Consider the following 19,738-nt stretch of genomic DNA (forward strand, 5'->3'; position numbering starts at 1 on the left):
TATCCATACATCAGACTACAATATAGCCTCAGAAGACAGTAATTTTAGTCATAATAAGCTACTTTGCCAAGTTCACAGTGGTCTTGTCATCACAGATTTTCATGGTCAGAGGCTTATGGCCATAGCATCTAATGTTGAGTAGGGCCATGTGAGAATAATGTTTGTCGTAATTGAACAATGAACATGCATGTGCGTAATGCCCACAATCCATTTGGCACAGATAGCGTAAGCTACCTTTCAGCTATGGCTAACAAAATTTGAATTAGTTCTATCAGAAGCAGATGGGTTTTAATGCTCCAATGTGAAAAAAGGAACAAATTTGTGAAATTTTCAATGAATATATTACCAATAAACACAGGCATTATCTAATAATTAAATGTTATCTTAGCTCTATCATAAATAGTAATTATGCCAATCTATCAGAAACCCAACATAATGGTCAAGCAGTGTTCGACTTCGTTACGTAGAATGACAGCTTAGACTAGAAACAATACCAAGTTATCATATGCACTAGTCTGCTTCTTCAATTATTTGCTGACAATTGACTCGCAATCCAACACCTCTTTACAGAGCCCACGGCTGAACAGTGTTATATAAAACGGAAACATAAACCAAATCCGTTAACATCCTGCGAGATAGCGCAGTGGTATAATCCGCGGCTGCAACACCAATGGGTGCGGGTTCGAGTCCGACCGAGGTCGACTTCTGAATTCCGACACTTAAGTGTTGGAGGTTTACCTAGGCTCCTCCTTGCCACCTCATCCGCGTTAGCGGTGTCTTACAAAATGCCTAGAGGTGGGCCGTGCTATAAGTCGGCAGTTACGGAAAATAAAAAAGAATATCGGCCTGGTGTAAATGACCATAGTAGTCGACAAACACCATGAATACCCCAAAAACAATCAAAAACAATCCTGCTTAGCCATACTCACAAATCGAATCCACAAGGGGTCAGTATTCATCAGCATCCGTCGCATCAATACAGATCCCCAGTCTAACAGCTAAAATTGTAACGAGAATATGATTCTTACACAAAAAAGGCAAATATTATAATGGATTATCATTGCAATTATGTTTGACTTCCACTGTTCTCCTCAGACATCAGTCCAGATATGTCACTTCAATAAAAGCAGTAAAGGAAGTTCTGTATAGTAGACCTGATTAACAATCGCACAACTTACAGTTATGTAATAGCTACTTTCAACTTGTACATACTTTGGTAACTTATACTTATTTTTAAAAATCAACAATTAATAATCCAATTCCTTTAAAATATCTCCACTTGTGACAAACTACTTGACCCTATCGTATGAGAGATTTCAAGATTTCGTTTGGAGGGTTGCCCCTGTGACGTTACACCAGCACTCTTCCTTCATAAGGTATGTCTTTATCACGAAAGCAGTGCACCCTTTGTATTACGTTGAATTGTACGGGTTCAATTCACATAGACTCATACTAACTGGCGATTGGCTGCTATTCAACCTTTCCCTGCCTGTCCAAACAATATTAGTATAAATGATACCAAATTCGCCTGACTGGTGGCACAAACAGTAGTAGGCTATGCTCTGTAAAAGTAATAATTTGCCACAAGCCGAAAGGTTTGGGACCACTGGTGTTCGTATGAACTGATGCCTTCATAATCCGTCTATTGAATAGGGTAGACAGATCGCGAAAAACGTTGCGAGGTCATCACGGGCTTAAACATTTCCCTATTAGGATTATACTATAGGCCATTAACTTGTCTTAGTCTATCGTCGAAGTTCGTCACACATAGGTCGTCACACAGAATAGGGGAGGTCGACTCCTCCAGTAGGTGGGATGCCAAAATCGGTGCCTTGATCGTTTACTGATCCGCACATACAAGGAACAAAGTTATTTGATACAATTTTTGGGTTTATGGCCTACTATCCGCCATATTCCACTCACTACAGTTAGCCTACTTCGATAGTTGTTGCCAACTTGCATTCATTCAGTGACGCACAACAAACAACCCACAATCACTATAAAGGCTTGATCGCTCATGATGCAACAAAATCAACACCGAGCAATGCGGAGTAGCATTCCTTTGTATCTTTATCGTGATGAGATTGAGCGTCATTCAAGCCAAACGACGATGCATCGGCAGCAAGATGGTGCCTATTGATCTGGTTGTCGTCCTGACATATCGATTCGTGCGAGGGAAGTGAGCAGTGCATGGGAATGGCGATTTGTTAATTAGTCACAGCAGAACGGTATTTGGTGATTTTATTGTATAGTTTACTATTATTGTAACGAGAGCACACCACCTGTTCAAACTACCAATTTATTTATAGTTTCGGATTTTGAAAATTTAACAATTCTAGTTGTGCGGAGCACAAGTCTGTGTGACGTAGTGAAAGATAAAGGTAAACTGTGGCTGTGAGCCACACTTATATCATGCAAGGCCGGAATCTGCTTACGGGGCGTTCAGAATTCAATAGTGGACCATATGTTGCCCGTCCATGATATATAGCCTACTAAATTATCGCCCATTTTACTGCTGAAACGAGTTAGCTTTTGGCGCCAGATCATAAACGTTGCTCTGTCCGTGTAAGTGATGCCCTGAGTAGAAGTCGGTCGCGATATATATTGGTATATTATACGCGGGTATGTTGTCGGGCCTTAATCATAGACATTCGTGGACCCTAGACAGTGACAAGTTCCGTAGCGGAGGGAGATTATTAGAGATATCCTTTCGGTGTTATCGTTTGTGGCGGAAAAGCCCCGGCCTACTTGAGAAATATTTTGTCAAGTGCTAAAGCCTGTGTACTCCAATAATCATCACGTAAGTGGTGTAAAAATAAAACCCAATTGGTCATAAACGCCTTCACCAATTATATTAAAGAGGGAGTGATGCTTATTTCAAACCACACACAAGGTAGGTAGAGTTCCCACTGTGCAGGGCCCCACTTTCTATTTCTTAGCTAAACTATTCCCAACGTAAGACTTAGATGGTAACTATACCCCATTTCCGTATTCGCAATATCCATCAATGATATACTATATACATCAAAGGCCCCCCTTTCAACACGTCAGTATACATAAGTACCCTTTACCTACATTTTAGTTTTCTGAGTCCGATTCTAATGTCGGGCATAGCCTCCCCCTAACTTCTTATTAGCCTTGTATTGCTATCTCGACTTCCCTCCTTCTTCCGTAGATACCCAAGTGTTCTGATATTGACCATGCCAATGTTGGGGTTTATATACAGTTTTCATGGCGTGTAATAATCAATTATTCTACGATTTGTGTATGGGGGGAAGCTATTTTAAGGTATTTTTCGGGGTACACTGAATAATTAATCACTTACGGACAGCCGACCAAGGACCATTAATGGATTTATGCCATAATATCAGGTTACATCAGAATTTTTGAACAGTTAATGACGTCAAACAGCACTCTGAAAAAGCTCTTAACAGAATTAATGTGGTTTTCCCACTGAGATGTCACTCTCTAATGGTTTTTCTTGACATTAAGTAACATTAAATCTCCTTCTAAGCAGCCTTTAATGTTGTTTTTGCACTCTCCGAGTCTTAATGCACTTTGCGCATTAGATCCCGTGTGTTCGCCATTTTGTGGTCTTTATGCCCGCGATATTGCTGCACTGTCAGTCCGCAAATGGTCATTCCCACAGAGTCTGCTACATCACTGCCATACGTATGATCGATTTGCACCATGTGTGACCTATTTTTCATATTCATCGCATTTTGGCGGCCCGGGGTGCTACAACCCAATTACTGAGACTACATGACTAGTATCGCATCGTCAAGTACATTGTATACGATGCTGCTGCCATCGCGTTCTGGGTCAAAGTAGACCTAACACATCCATAAACAGTTCGCCGCAAACAGATTTGTAGTATAATGCTGCTGCATAGGTATGATCGATTTTCTATCTCAATTGTCGACCGCCGTCGCTGAGTACGCAATAAGTTGTTATAAGTTGCTTTAGTTACTGCTTGATTTGAATTTCCCGATTACCGTGGTGCACAAGGCCATAAATTTTGATAAGCACCACTCATGATTGCACTGATAGTCATCATAATAATTATAATAACCATCATGATGATCATAAACTTCCCCCAGCAAACACAGTACAGACCAAAGATGTAGAAAAGCCGAGCCGATATAGTAGATATTAGATCTCGGCAGGTCGTAGAAAGGGGGATTTTGTGTCGACTCAATTCAACGTCTTTTCCATGTCCTTCAATAATGTAAATATTATGCAGATGCTACAGCCTTTAAACATGGTGAGTAGAATGTAGATCCTACGTTAGAAGAAGAAGATCCTGATATAATAACCTGTTTTCTACCACTATGGGCTTAACCTGATCACGGCTGCGTACACACACCACATTATTTACTACATATTAATCACATTTGTGATAATTTAATTTCAAACGAATTGGCAATAATGCCGTTGTAAAAAATAAAACGAACAAACGAACAAATGTCTTTAGAAAGAAAGTGAAAACAGTCCTTATCATCAGGTTTCATCTTCTGATGAGCCAGGTAAATAACCAGCATGCAGCCTTTTTTTTTCAACACCCTGCAGAAATAAAATGAAAATGATGATTAATAGCTAAGACATTCGTACTGCGAAAATGGCAGAGGTAGCGACTAACGAATGACTCCTACATTTTTTTCACCCATACTTACTAAAATGGATTCGATTCTGAACTATTTCCACTCAAGTTTTATTATTATATTTTTTAATATTATATGACTAGAGAACTGACTTCGATCGTCACTTCTACTTGATTATCAAGATCAACGATGACTACTTCAGCACTCTTTGAAAACAGTCACTAACACAAAAAGAACTCTTGACTAAAATTTCTTCACATTCTGTCCAAAATGATCAATTCAACAATCCAAATGAATCAGTTATTTGGCAGCTAGTCGGAGAGATATATACTCAAGTCTAGAAAGTGGAATGATACTCTGCCTGGAAAGCTGAAGACCTAACAATATTGTGTACAGAGAACAAAACATTCGAGTGGCGGCACTGGTATAGACATTAATAAATTATTAGAATTGACAGCAAGATAACCAGCAAGACATTAAAATGAGAATTAGTGCAGTTTCTTAGGCTGTAGTGATACTCAGCCAGTAATTGACCTAGCAGAGAGCAAAACGTTGTAAATAAAGCGAGCGAAACCTCCGACAAATGATACGATAAAACATTAGAATCGACAGTCTTACTAGAAGCAGAATAACAATCATGAGGGGTTAGAGAACAGAAGCCCGGGAAGTGACCATCAGAAATTACTGCATACTGGCCGAACAAATCCATGACCACTAACAAATTGTCTTTCAATAGTCAATATTGATACCAAATGACACCACCCCTATTTCATAGCAACATTTAGCAAATACAGCGCTGGAGTCAACCTTATATAAGCCCTAACCAAACGCCCATTAGTTTTCCCACCTACTACTTCGCGGATGGAAATACGCATTAAAGCGAACGGACGCGACTTGTCACACTCTTGCTATTTCTGCTCCTTTTTTCTCTTCGTTCCTCTTCTCTGTCGCTTCCGCTTGAGGAGAGAAACAGTCGGCCGCGTTTACGGATCGTGAATTCCCGGTGGGTGATTCTTCCTCGAATGGTCAGCACCTTGAAAATTGAGAACAATGTTGTTGCAAAATGCATGACAATTTGAAAGTTACATCATTCTAATTATTCCAGTTATGGCCGTGAATCGTTACAAGTGCGGTAACCATAAGAATTATTTCTATACTTCAACTACAAATACAATACATTGTATAAAATGATTACCAATTCTTTTACTTTGATCGAGTCCCAAATAGATGAAATATGTCAAAGAATTTGCTAAATTTTTGTATAATTTGACAGATTCCGAAATCTTCTCAAAGTGCACCTTTCAAAAATTTGATATCAAGACTCCCAACATTTTACAATTCGAAGTTGGATGGCTTTAGCAATACAAGCAAACAGTTTGTATCGCAATTGACAATTATGTAGAGAACGCTGCGAGACATATGAGTAGGCCTACCCTAAAACGTTTCTCTCACATGGACATTAGGGCTCTTAAAATATGAATTTTTTTCTCAAATCGTTCTGGCTACTTGATAATATTGTTAGGTTACCTAATTTAAGCCTAAACACAAAATTTGGTTCAATTCCAGCCAGTAACCGCTTTGCTACAGGAGAAGAAAGTTTCTATTTATTATATAAAAATAAATAGGTAATAAAAATTTGAAAATTTTCTGTTCACCCCATGAAAGTGTTAGGCTGTCTATAGAAACGATGCTCACCAAATTTGGTTCAATTCCAACCAGTGGAAGCGGAGATATTGCCGTCGAAAAATTTGGATTTGAATAAAATAGTATTTACGGTGACCGATTCTTTGTTTACTTATCAAAGTTGTGCTCACCGTAAGTACTATTTTATTGAAATCCAAATTTTTCGACAGCAATAACTCCGCTTCCACTGGTTGGAATTGAACCAAATTTGGTGAGCATCGTTTCTATAGACAACCTAACACTTTCATGGGGTTAACAGAAAATCTTCAAATTTTTTATTATTCATTTTTATATAATAAATAGGAACTTTCTACTTTTGTAGCAAAGCGGATACTGGCTGGATTTGAACCATATTTTGTTTGTAGGCTTAAATTAGGTAACCTAACAATTTTATCAAGTAGCCAGTACGATTTGAGAAAAAAAGTCATTTTTGAAGAGCCCTACTGTTCATGACCGTCCACGTTTAGAGTTGCATCTCAAAGATGCTAAAATAAGCCTAAATATAATCCAAGCAATACGATCGTCCACTTTGACTGACTGAATTTCTAAAAACACCTTGATAGCTTCCACATCTTACGTTTATATATACTGTCTGCTATCGGCACAACAAAGTAGGCCTATTTAAAAATACCAAAACAGATTCAACATACCACATCTCTTGCAAAGGCTTTTGCTTTCATTCAATTTTCCATCAAACTTTTTTAAATCCTCCTTTGTGGTGAGTTGCTTTGGAATTCTTCTAGGATCAGTTCCGATATTGTTTTATCATATACAATCTATGGCGGAATAAAAGTTTCGGGTAAGTTCTAAAACGAACACAATTTTCCACACAAAAGTCAATTGCCACACGAAATGCCAAATGCTACGGTCTCATTTTACAAGGTATGGCGAGGAAACGTAGTGGTACGTTCCATTATAGCTAAACACCAATGAATTGCGGGTTCGAGCGTGACACGTCGACTCCATAATTCCTACCGAAGTGTTGGCCGTTTATCTAGGCTCCTCCTCGCCATCTGATCCGCATAGCCATGTCTTAAAAAGCCTAGGAGTGGGCCGTGCTATAAGTGGGCAGATGGTTGCCGATGAACTCGGCACTTGGTGAATTCGGCCGCACAAACTCGGCACTTGGTGAATTCGGCTCTCGGGAAATTTTGAAATGAAGTGTATTTACAGCTATTAATATGAATTATCAAACTAATAATAGTATTATCAAGTGATTCGTCAATCTTGTAAGGAGGTCAGGGCATTCGTAGATCGCGCAGTCACGGCGTGATTAGATCACGGATTGCGTAGCCACGGGAAATAACACAGCGCTCATATACCGACCACGCGCGGTCTGCTTGGAATCGATGGCGTGAGTCACGGGCCTGTGTCGTGTAAGTTTTGAGAAGATGGATCTTGGCGTTGTATGAGATCAAAACTGTGGAACATCAAGCGGCGCTTCTTCGTTTATCGATCACGACAAGCCAGTGTTCCTCATCAACAAATGTTTCGCATGATCACGTCAAAATAAATTATTTTTTGCCTTTGGAGAGACGATTCCACTCTGGGATTAGGGTGTCTCGATAACACGGTTGAAGGATCCCAAGATTACGAGATCTACCACGAGCCACGACACGTTTAAATTTCCTTTTTTATACTGTTCATTCATACTAAATGCATTTCTAATGCGAAGGTGTTCTAGTGCCAATTCCTCCAAGGGCCGAGTTCACCAAGTGAAGAGCGTCGCGTTATTTCCCGCAATTACGCAATCTGTGATCTAATCACGCCGTGACTGTGTGATCTACGCATGCCCTGACCGCCGTACAACATTGACAACCACTCAAAGTGCCAAGTTCACCGGCAAACATTCCAGTAACCAATCATGGTGACCGGTACCGCTACGAGATCTACCACGGCCGAATTCACCAAGTGCCGAGTTCGTGCGGCCGAATTCACTAAGTGCCGATTTCACTGGTAATCGGGCAGATACGGAATAATAATAATAAGAACCGGCCTGGTGTAAAATGACCAGTGTAGTCGAACCACCACCATGAACACCACAAACAAACAAATAAACATCTAACAAGGAAAAGAAATTACCTTTGCAGCCTTCGACAAACACAGTTACCATTGAAACCAGCAATTAAGGTCTTATTCGAAAGCAGAATAACAACTGTTTTAGTGGACATATCAAATCAAATGTTGGAAAGTTCATGTAAAATAGCCCAAAATATTATCTTACTGTGACCATATTCCATCAATATGGTCTGGCTAGCCAAATTCTCTGGGCCAACATAATCAAGCTGCGTTTGGTTTCAACGATTAATAATCTTGTCACTGGATTCGAGGTATAATTGCACTCAAATATCAAATTTTGCTCCATTAATCAACATCAAGTTGAAAATGTCCATTCTTGCACCAACTTTTATAAAATCATGAATCAGTGTTCTACAGGAATGTATCTATATGACTTATATACCTAGAAAATTCAAGCATAAATATTATGATATACCGTAGGTATAGGTACCGGTAATTCAGATGTTTGAAGCGAATTATAGTGGTCTAATTTCACTAAATTAGAGCGAAATGCCAGCAATATAATTGTAATCTAATTCGGAAAAACGGTTTAGCTCTAATTCTAACCTGGAAAAGCTGAAACTTTTCTATAGTTGTCTACACCTGTTTTGCAGAAAGTCAAACAGCTCTAGGCGTCATATACTACAGGCAATTCGAAATACCCCATAAGCTATATGCTACTGCATATATATCTTTAACCCGCTACCTCAGTCAGTCACAATTCCTATATATTTACGGCATTTACCATACAGAAAGAGCGAACTATGCCTGGCTGCGACCTGTTGCGCTTCAAATCTTTGTATGGCGCGATGACGTAAAATTTGAATCGCCGAAATATTCTAGAAGTCACGCATCGATAATCATATTCCTAAACGTACAACATATCACTTATTTAGTTATTCTCTGAATAAAACTATTACCATACTCGTTGAACATGCGAGATTACCGAAAGAGCGAATATATATATAATGAAGATCATATATATCAGAGGAAAACAAAACTATTCGACCATAGAGCAACAACACGAATATACAACACCGGTGACATCCTCACGCAATAAAACGAAGGGAGAACATTGTTTTCTAATGGATAGAACGAAGCTACCGCATGAGATCGAACAAAACCGGATAGAATTCATCGTGATTGAATGTACCGACAAAGTCATCCTTTCTACGTATTTTAGTCGTACCCGCGAGAGATAGAAAATTTGCATTATTAGGTTAACTACCGGATATAACGAAGCCTAATGCATGAGATGGAACAACACCGAGTATGAATTTATTCTGATTGAATATAACCACAAGACCATCCTACTACGTATTTTAGACATTCCCTCGACACTTAGAAAGTCAGAACCTAATCGAGATGATCCCGGATGATCCTTTTACGGTTTTGTGTTTGCTGGGTCCTTTTCTATTATACTATGAGTTGCGCACGATACATAACAAAGACAACGCTTTTTCAGTGAATATTAGAGTATCGGGCCCAGCTAAACACGTCATTAAGCGAGAGATTATCTCATCCCAGAGGTCTAACATGTCACCTTGAAATCTGTGTTCTTGTACTGTTCGGGTAGGCCTATCTTACGAAACGGAAGTGATACTGCGGAGCGGCCGCAGATATTGGAATTACATACCTTTCTGTAATTATTATGATCTTCTTATAAACTACATATGACGGTTTCGTTTTGGCGGTGGCTCGATTTGCCGACTTTCTCCTATACAGGAGTGGAACCGCTTTAAGATGTATATTGGCTTAAAATTTCCACGCTAGGCCGGAGGTAATCGTCTGGCGGACCGGTGAACTGGCGGACCGGCAGGAATGTCGTCGCGTACCGGCGGTTGAGAACCACTGCCATATGCCATAGAAGATCAATTATATTAGCGCGGGCTCCCAACCGGATGTTCCGTATACCCTAATGTGTACGAAGACTTTTAGAGGGGGCGTGCCATGCTCACATCATATATGGTCTGACAAGTAAGCAAGTTTACGCTCCGGGACACACCTATACCGGATTCACGATGTTATAAAATGTTACATTTCAACTGTACCAAGCTTTTAATGCACATCCCCCATTCTGCTGCGGCAAGTAATTACCTCACCTAACAGATGGCAATGACCCTATGCCCCTGGTCCCTTAGGAGTATAGTATGGGGAAAATAACATCTGTTCGGACCAGGACATCTGTCCACCAATACCCTTGCGGAAACCGCAGGGATGGCTCAGACATGGCTGAATTTTTATATGACTAAATCAAAGACTATTAATTAAACAGGAAACTAGTTCACCTTGGAGCATGTTCAAGTTCATTAATATGCCAAGATTATGCTGTCCACACACGCGTAATTAAGACTCAAAATAAAGGCAATGTATTTGGCGAAGTTTGAGCAGCCTTGGAGTCACAAGAATTCACTCTTTCCATATAGTTCAGTTTAAACCTTCTGGTTGTCATTGTAACATTACGCATTGTAAGAATGGTTTTCAATTTGAGAAGGGATATGTTTCCAAATCGGTAATCAAGTGGATCAGTTCTCGTTCACAAACAATGTCATGATAAGCAATAAAAGCTGCGGTGGTTTGTAGTGGGCATGGAGCAGGTCTCAGAGCTCAATGAATACAATTTGGGTCGGCATTATGATAACAAATCATGCAGTGAATACATACCCGCGGCTGATGCGCGCCTGCTACCGAAGCTTAGCAAAAGAGCAAGGCTACTTTACCAAGCCACACAGAGCTGGGGACGCAGCCCAATATTTAAGTATCCACTTCGCGACATGTGTTAACAATATAATTCTGTTTTCAATTTAGAGATGAAACTGCACGCCGCGGACCATAGTCTGGACTTTTGTTACGGCCCACCAACGTTTTTTGCCGCTTTTGATTCGGCCCGCGATGGAAAATAATTGCCCACACCCGGTCTAGCGTAAGGTTCTGGCTACTTTCTCGAGCCCCACTATATCAATACGTTTATGCGCAAACACCAGAATCTGCACACAATACGGCGATTTGCCAGGGAAATATAGTTATTGCATCCGTGATTTTTTTTTTTCCTAGATCGTAATATAGTTTTAGACAATCGCAACATGCTTTGTGATGAACACTGAAGGTTCAAATGCAAGCGATCCAGGAGTATTACAGAAGCATGACCACATAAATATCGCTGTATACTATTATGATATCCATGTGGTCCGCCGTAGCTCTTTGTTACTGATTTATCTTTTATACTAGAGCGAAACCGCTTTATCGCTGTTGGATTATGTTACTTCGATCTCGAATTCTAGCCACGAATATGCTCAACATATTGCTATCTTTAAGGGGTGTTTTGGATTCAAGATATCAGTATTTTTAAAAAAAACCTACGTCGAATTGTGTAAACATTTTATAATACTCAAACTTGTTTCACGCATTGGAATAAATCATTCTGCGGATCGCATGTCTGACGCTTCTACGCGTTTTTCAAGCGTCTGGATCACTGAAATTCAAGCCTCATTCCATTGATGGAATAATCTCGCCCTCATAGAAATCTATTTTATGCATTATTGACTTATGTTATTGGGCGCAGGCGAGTAGTTTGCATTTATACAAACTTATACATATCAGATCCTAGTCCCCATATGGTTTTAGTGCGCATGATACCATGGTATGGTGCAACATGAGTCGTATTTGGCGTAAAGGCGTAATAATTCCCCTGTTTGTGGATATGCACTGTATCTAGTTATTAACCGAGCTTGATTCTTCTCTTGTTGTACTATTATATGGGCCGGTAATAATCGTAGAATTAATATCCCCCAGCAATTTGGGAATTATATAATTCGTACTCCGTGTAAAGGCCTCAAATACAACGAAAATCACGATCATCACTGTGAGCAGTATATTCATTAATTATTTAAAGCGATCCAACAGTAGCAAGCGCAAAATAACAGCCCATCCTGCAGCGCATATTGAGGAATTCGGATATTACAGCTTTGCAGCACGACGAAGCTTACGATCGTCACCACGAACGGAATTTTCATCAATTATTTATAACGATCGCCAGTATCGAGCAAACTAGAAAACAAAAGATTATCGACACGCGATTATTGATTGCGTGATTTCTGTGCTAAATTACCCCAATATTTTCAAGTCTAGCCGTCATTCTAGAATTTGCACAAGTTAGTGAGCAATATTCGTATTGGCCGATAAATTCCATCGGCTCATATTGTTCACACTCACAATTATTCTTTCACTGCGGTCACTGTCCCGAACACGTCAATGTCCCCTTCACCTCGGAATCAAAAGCGCACAAGCACAACACACGGGCGTCCAGCACGCCGTCCAAACATCACATGATCGACCGAAAAGATCATCGCTACATTGAACATGCCGGACCTGACGTGCGGAATAGCATCCCGCCGGCCATCCGACAGCCGACGAGCATGTCCTCACCCAAGTCGAAACACAAGCAATCACCACTAAATAAACACCAGTCCAGGTGCCGGCAACCTTTCGTATGCAGCATGCCAACATATCTAAAAATGTAAAATATTACCAACCCGCGTGCCAACCATTTTAATATTTAATGTTTCAAATAAGGAATCACACTGACCACCTATCTGCGGCTGGTGACGGCATTGGTTACGTCAGTGATGCTTACAGTATTGGCCGTGAAAGGTATAAATTTTGGTCCTTACCTCACTAGACCTACCGTCTAATGTACGTAATATGTGCATCGTGCAATTGTGCATCCTTTAAATTTAGTCGCGTAATGGTCGATCTTCAGTGGTTACCTTGATCGTCTCCAAGGCTATACTGTGTTCGGTACCATAGCCAATAAGCGGCAGGCCGATCAAAGATGTTATGAAGAGATGGCTTGATGATAAAAAATGTCTCAACCCCTATACCATGCAAGTTGCATGGTTTGATGTTACTATTGATCTGACACTAGATTTGTCTGCAAAGCTCCAAAGATCGCGGTATAGCGGTAAAGGTTGTCTTTGCTCCAGACATATGAGAATTGCTTACACGTATCAGGCGAAACTAAAATAATATTTCCAACCCAATTTCAAATTCGCATTTCGACACGGGACTCAGTATTTGTGTGGATTTCATATGGGACGTGCGGCTCAAGCTCCGCGGCGGTCATTTCGGCCAGGGACTTATAGAACTCTATATACCCCTGATATCGGCGCCTGGGCATATCAATGTCGAAAGTTTAGGCCAACATGCGGTGGTTATTATATTTCGATGCTTTATCGCCGCCAATCATTTGGCAACGCATACAGCACACGCAGCAGTCGCATTTTGCCCGAAACGTGCGTATATTTACGTGAAAATGCCAAGCGCAAAAATGCTGGTCCATATAAAATATTCGCGGTCCCACAGGCTGCACAGTGCACCCTCGCAGATTAAAGCATCAAAACAGTTTCATACGATATTAGGTTGCCGTATAGATTTTCGAGTTCAAACACACTTTAGGCCCGGCAAATTCCAACCCATGTGAAACACAAATAACACACACTGCAACACCTCACACATCAAATCCCGTGTTCCCTACTGATAACGGCTTATTTCCGGGCGTCTAGTATACTTGACCCAATACTTCGATAATTTGCAAACTCTCACTGCGCAAAAACGTTAGTACTCTAGGTCTATTTCTGTTTAATACTGTAGCTATCATGAAGTTGATGTACTCCAATATCATAAGGACTTGAGAGTATTTGATACATGTAGGCAAAAAACCTACTTGGGTATTCTCAAGAGGTACGAGTAATTCTATACTTAACAACTCTGGAAGTTAGCGCAGTTTGTGGCATTTGTATGCAATCGAAATTTGGGTGCTTCTCACTTACCTTATGTTAATAGTTTTCCTTTTCTATCTACTTTACAAGATTCAGTCTAGAAGTTTAGTGAAAGTGTAAGAGTTTAGCAAAAGCAGTTTTTGATGATAGCACTTGCCAAGGTGATACAAACGTAACTTCAAACTACTTTAAAATATAAAGTCCTAAAAGTAGGTAGTTTCTCCTGAAAAACCGGTAAGTAGAAGTGTAAATCTACAAACATAACCACCTATATTACTTTCTAATCCCTAATTGTACTTGTATTCCAGCAAAATTACGAAGCGTTGAGTATCGAGCGACAGCCTCTATCATACTTGCGGAAAATAGGGATTTAGTACTTGAGTATCAAATTACAGTAAATTGAGTAAACTTGAGAGGTTAGTAGTGATTCTGCTGGAGTTTATATGAAGGGAAGTCCTGATAAAACCTTGATTATTTCAGAAAAGAATAGAGGGCTTCTTTTGATATTTTGATAGTCTCCGTCGTACTGTCGGATGTCATGAAATTGTATACATGCCATCTAGTACTACGTAAAATGTCAAGGCTGGTACTCAATGGTTCTGTTAGTAATTACATGTAATGTGTGGGAATCGAATTGGAGCGTGAAGTATGCTCCTATGGCATAGAGCCCCTCGAAATGAGTCCGCATACCTCGTAAAATTCCACTCCAAGCGCTGCATCTTAGCTCAAGCGAACAAATATTTCGTACTTTAGGAGTCAAATCATCTTTCTGATGATAAATTAACATAGGGAGAATTAATCAGAAAATTTTGTAGAGTAGCCTACCGTAGGCATCGATACATTAAGTGAAATGGGCTTCCTTATCTCAAATTGAAACGGGCAGAATAAATCGAAACAATTTGCATAAACTCGTAGGCTTCTAGACATAGCTCAGGCTGAGATCACAGCCTAATAACGAGGGCTTCGAGTGGGACGTTATAGGAAGCAAGACGAATCATTGTAAAAGTGTTGAAACCTAATTACATCTGTAATTCCGTCATTGAAGTTGACTACGCATACGTACATGCTACGCTCCCGCAACCAGATTCACGTGGAAGTTGGTATAGAACTGCGTTAGTTTTAAAGGTGTTCCATCATGAAATGTGTGAAGAAATTTGATATGTTCCATTGTCATAATGTACTACACCCGTGAACCTATTTTCAAGTTGCGCATTCAATGTTTAGCATGGTAATTCCGTTATTAAAATTGACTATGCATAGGTACGTGCTACGCTCCCGCAAAAGTCGGTATAGAACTGCGTTAGTTTTGAAGTTGTTCAATCATGAAATGCGTAACAAAATTTTACAAGGTGCCTTTTCATAATGTCTTACAACTGCGTACCGAGTTTCAAGTTGGGGAGTCGATTATTAACATGGTAATCCCGTTATTAAAGTTGACTATGTATAGGTACGTGCTACGCTACGGAAAAACAGATTTGGCCAAAAGTCGGTATAGAACTGCGTTGGTTTTAAAGGTGTTACATCATGAAATGTCTGACGAAATTTGGTATGGTGTATTTTCACAATGTCATACAACTGCGTGACAAGTTTCAGGGTGGGGATTTGATTATTAGCATGGTACTTCCGTTATTAAAGCCTAATATGTATAGGTACGTGCTACGCTACCGAACAACAAATTTACGCAAAAGTCTACAAAGAACTGCGTTCGTTTTGAAGGTGTTACATCCTGAAATGTGTGATGGAATTCGGTATGGCGCATTGTTATAATATCCTACAACTGTGTACCAACGTTCAAGGTGAGAATTTAATGTTTAGCATGCTAATTCTTTTATTAAAATTGACTATGTATAGGTCTATGCTATGTTCACGCAAAACAGATATGCGTAAAAGTCGGTATTCCACCGCGTTAATTTTAAAGGTGTTCCATGATTAGATGTGTGATGAAATTTAGCCTGGTGCATTGCCATAATGTCCTATAACTACGTATCAAGTTTCGAGTTAGGATTCAATGTTAAGCATGGTAATTTCTCTAGTAAAGTTGACTATGTATGGGTACGTGCTATGCGCTCCCGCAAAACAGATGTACGCAAAAAGTCGATGTAGAGCCGCGTTAGTTTTAAAGTTGTTCCATCATGAAATGTGTGACGGAATTTGGTATGGTGCATTGGTATAATGTCCTGTAACCGCCTACCAACTTTCAAGGTGGGAATTCAATGTTTAGCATGCTAATTCTGTTATTAAAATTAACTATGTGTAGGTCTATGCTATGTTCACGCAAAACAGATATGCGTAAAAGTCGGTATTCCACCGCGTTAATTCTAAAGGTGTTCCATGATTAGATGTGTGATGAAATTTAGCCTGGTGCATTGCCATAATGTCCTACAACTACGTATCAAGTTTCGAGTTGGGATTCAATGTTAAGCATGGTAATTTCGTTAGTAAAGTTGACTATGTATGGGTACGTGCTATACGCTCCCGCAAAACAGATGTACGCAAAAAGTCGACGTAGAGCCGCGTTAGTTTTAAAGTTGTTCCATCATGAAATGTGTGACGGAATTTGGTATGGTGCATTGGTATAATGTCCTGTAACCGCCTACCAACTTTCAAGGTGGGAATTCAATGTTTAGCATGGTAATTCTGCTATTAAAATTGACTATGCAAAAGTATATGCTATTTTCAGGCAAAACAGATATGCGTAAAAGTCGGTATTCGACTGCGTTAGTTTTAAAGTTGTTCCATCATGAAATGTGTGATTAAATTTTGTATGCTGCATATTCACAATGTCCTAGAGCTCATTTAGATACCAAAGCTACTTTAAAATTAGTTCTCGAGTATTTGCCGCAATTATACTGCCATATAGTTATAGTCAGAGGGATTCGATGGTGACGTACGTGTATAATGCACATTTTGGAGAGATTAAGTAAAGCAATGATCTAAGATAAATCCCTTAAATTAAGCTAGAAGTAGCTATTAACGAAGAAAGTTAGCATTCTAAGTCTATACTTCTGTTTAATACTGTAAATGTCATGAAGTTGAAGCGAACTGAAATCATAAACACTTTAGTATTAGGTACATAAACGCGATAAGCTACTTTAGTATTCTGGTGGTTTGGGATAAAATGTAATTTTCCGTGCTTTTTTATTTTTTAATAAAATTAGTATTCATTTTACAGAAACGTCGTGTAAAGGTAAAGTACTTGTACATTTCGGAGTATTCAAGTATACGTTCTGGTTAGCTAAATTTCGATGTCATACGAATACCACAAACTGTGCTACTTGTACTTCTTCAGGGTACTCAATTAGGTTTTTAGCTATATGCAACAAATACTTTCGAGTGTTTTTGATATTGGACTGCTTCAACTCCATGATAATTATAGTATTAAGCAGAATTGAACCTACAATACGAACGCTTTACTTACTCGGAAATGACTAGTTTTACGTTAATTTATAAAACTAAAGTAAAGCTCGCGAAATCCATAGTGTAAACGTCTCTAATGCGCTGAAACGGCAGAAAAAGTACTCTATACGCTAAATTTGAATCTAAAACTATTAATTCTCGTAAGACGTAGTGGGTGTGGGATTCGAACCTACGTGAACACTTGTTCATTGGAACTTAAGTCCAACGCCAAAAAGCTAGACTTTACAAAATTTTCGGAGTACTGACTTTTTAGGTAAATTCTGTTACGCGCTTGGTTACTAACTCTGAAAGCAAGCAAAGTTTGTGGTATTTGATCAATATGGAAATTCGTGCACTTTGCGTTTAGGTTATCTTAAAACATGAGTCCCTTAGAACACTTGTTCATTGAAACTTAAGTCCACAGTGTTGGGATCAAGTCACTACCTTCGAGTCACGAGTCATCTCGAGTCATTGCACATTTTGACTCGAGTCAAGTCAAGTCAATCGATTTTCAAAGGTGACTCGAGTCAAGTCAAGTCAATCGTTTTTTGGAGGTGACTCGAGTCAAGTCAAGTCAAGTCAAGTCACGAGTCAAGTCACAATTCAAGTCAAATTGAATTTTCGAAGTATGAGTGATCATTCAAATTCATTATATTTTACTGGCTATGTTAAAGAGATCAATTGGTCATTTATCTTGAATCAAATAACGAATATAAACTTAAATATACATGCAAAAATGCGTTGTATCGCTCACGCACACGTAGAACTGCTAATAAAATACGTAAGTAACTGTATTGCTACATCAGGGGTGTCAAACGTACGACCCGCCAAATGATTTTATTCGGCCCGCGAAGAAATTCTGAGTATATGGTGAAAATTGCGTGATTTTATCCAACACATTTCTCGAATTTGCAGTAAGAAGTACCACTAATAAATATTTCTTCAAGATAGCAAATTTCGAGTATGTTCATAGGCCACATTATAACAACCCGACAGCGGAGTTGTGATTGTAGTTATCGTCAGGAGAAAATCGCTGATAATAACACCCAATTCCGAGAATGCGAAAAAGTGCATATACTGAGTTTAGGGTTAGTAATATTTAGGAATCATTTGACTGGTGCGGCCCGCGAGTGATCTGTGTATTTGAATTCGACCCGCGACGTCAGTTGAGTTTGACAACTCTGAGCGACATCTCTTATTATCAGCAAAAATAGAGGATCGAATACGAAGCCTCGAGAAGATGAAAGAAATTGATATCGTACAATACACTAGCCATCTATACACATCGGTGAGGATATAAATACATAAAATATATTTGTTAGATTTAAGTCATACAAGAGGGTTGGTAAAGGTGAGCGCCGTGCAATGTAAGGACAGAGCCGTCCAATAAACAGCGATACGTTGCTATTAAATTAATCTGCTATTACGACAAGGCAAGCTGTGATCATTTCGTATGCGGTCAGTGTATGTGATGTAACAATGCAGGATCAGCGACACGTACTATCAGTGAATGACTGGTTGCTCTCACAAGCTACAATGGCGTATCGTGAATTATCCGAACATGCACAGAATACATTGATTTAGTCGACACCGTTTACTTGATGACTTGAAATTGACTCGTAAATTTTGCTCCGAGTCACGAGTCAATCCACATTTTTGAAGCGCCGAGTCAAGTCAAGTCAAGTCATTTTTGCAACGTGACTCGAGTCAAGTCAAGTCATTCGAAAAAGGTGACTCGAGTCTGACTCGAGTCAAGTCATGACTCGAGTCATCCCAACACTGAGTCCAACGCCTTAACCGCTCTCTCAACCCAGTTCCGTTGCTACGATGTCTGAGAAATCTATTAAATTAGGGTAGAAATAACTATTTCCAAGTAAGTTTCACGAAGTCTCGATACGCTATATTTAATCTAAAAATATTAATCCTCATAAAACGTACTGGGTACGGGGTTCGAAGCCTGGAATAATAAACGGATCGTGATTGAAAATAGAAGGAGGATCACTGGATTAACGTTTATGGAATACTCCGCAATGTAAAATTAGTATGTACTGCACAAAATCCTGAGTGTAAGAGTCTTCACTGCATCGGAATGGTGTAGTTTTATATCTACTTTACAAAGTTTATACGATTTTTTTTGCTACGTTCCGGGATAAAATGTAATTTTTCGCGCTTTTTATTTATTTTTAATATAATTAGTATTTATTATACAAAGACGACGTGTAA

At 39.4% G+C, this 19,738-nt stretch overlaps 1 protein-coding gene and 1 long non-coding RNA gene across 2 annotated transcripts in view; one reads left to right on the forward strand and one right to left on the reverse strand.

The window, feature by feature from the left end:
* Window positions 1-19,738, forward strand: part of LOC145445856 (ribonuclease inhibitor-like) — a 335,808-nt gene that overhangs the window by 119,353 nt on the left and 196,717 nt on the right. The window lies entirely within an intron of this gene.
* On the reverse strand, window positions 4,389-7,655 carry LOC145445876 (uncharacterized). Its single transcript, XR_013917128.1, has 3 exons — window positions 6,935-7,655; window positions 5,449-5,634; window positions 4,389-4,563 (listed from the first exon to the last, which is right to left on the reverse strand). It is a non-coding gene; the product is annotated as an uncharacterized LOC145445876 (long non-coding RNA).

Source organism: Botryllus schlosseri, chromosome 9 (assembly GCF_051294905.1).
Source record: "Botryllus schlosseri isolate E-star chromosome 9, Bs_hap1, whole genome shotgun sequence".
Classification (NCBI taxonomy): Eukaryota; Metazoa; Chordata; class Ascidiacea; order Stolidobranchia; family Styelidae; genus Botryllus; species Botryllus schlosseri.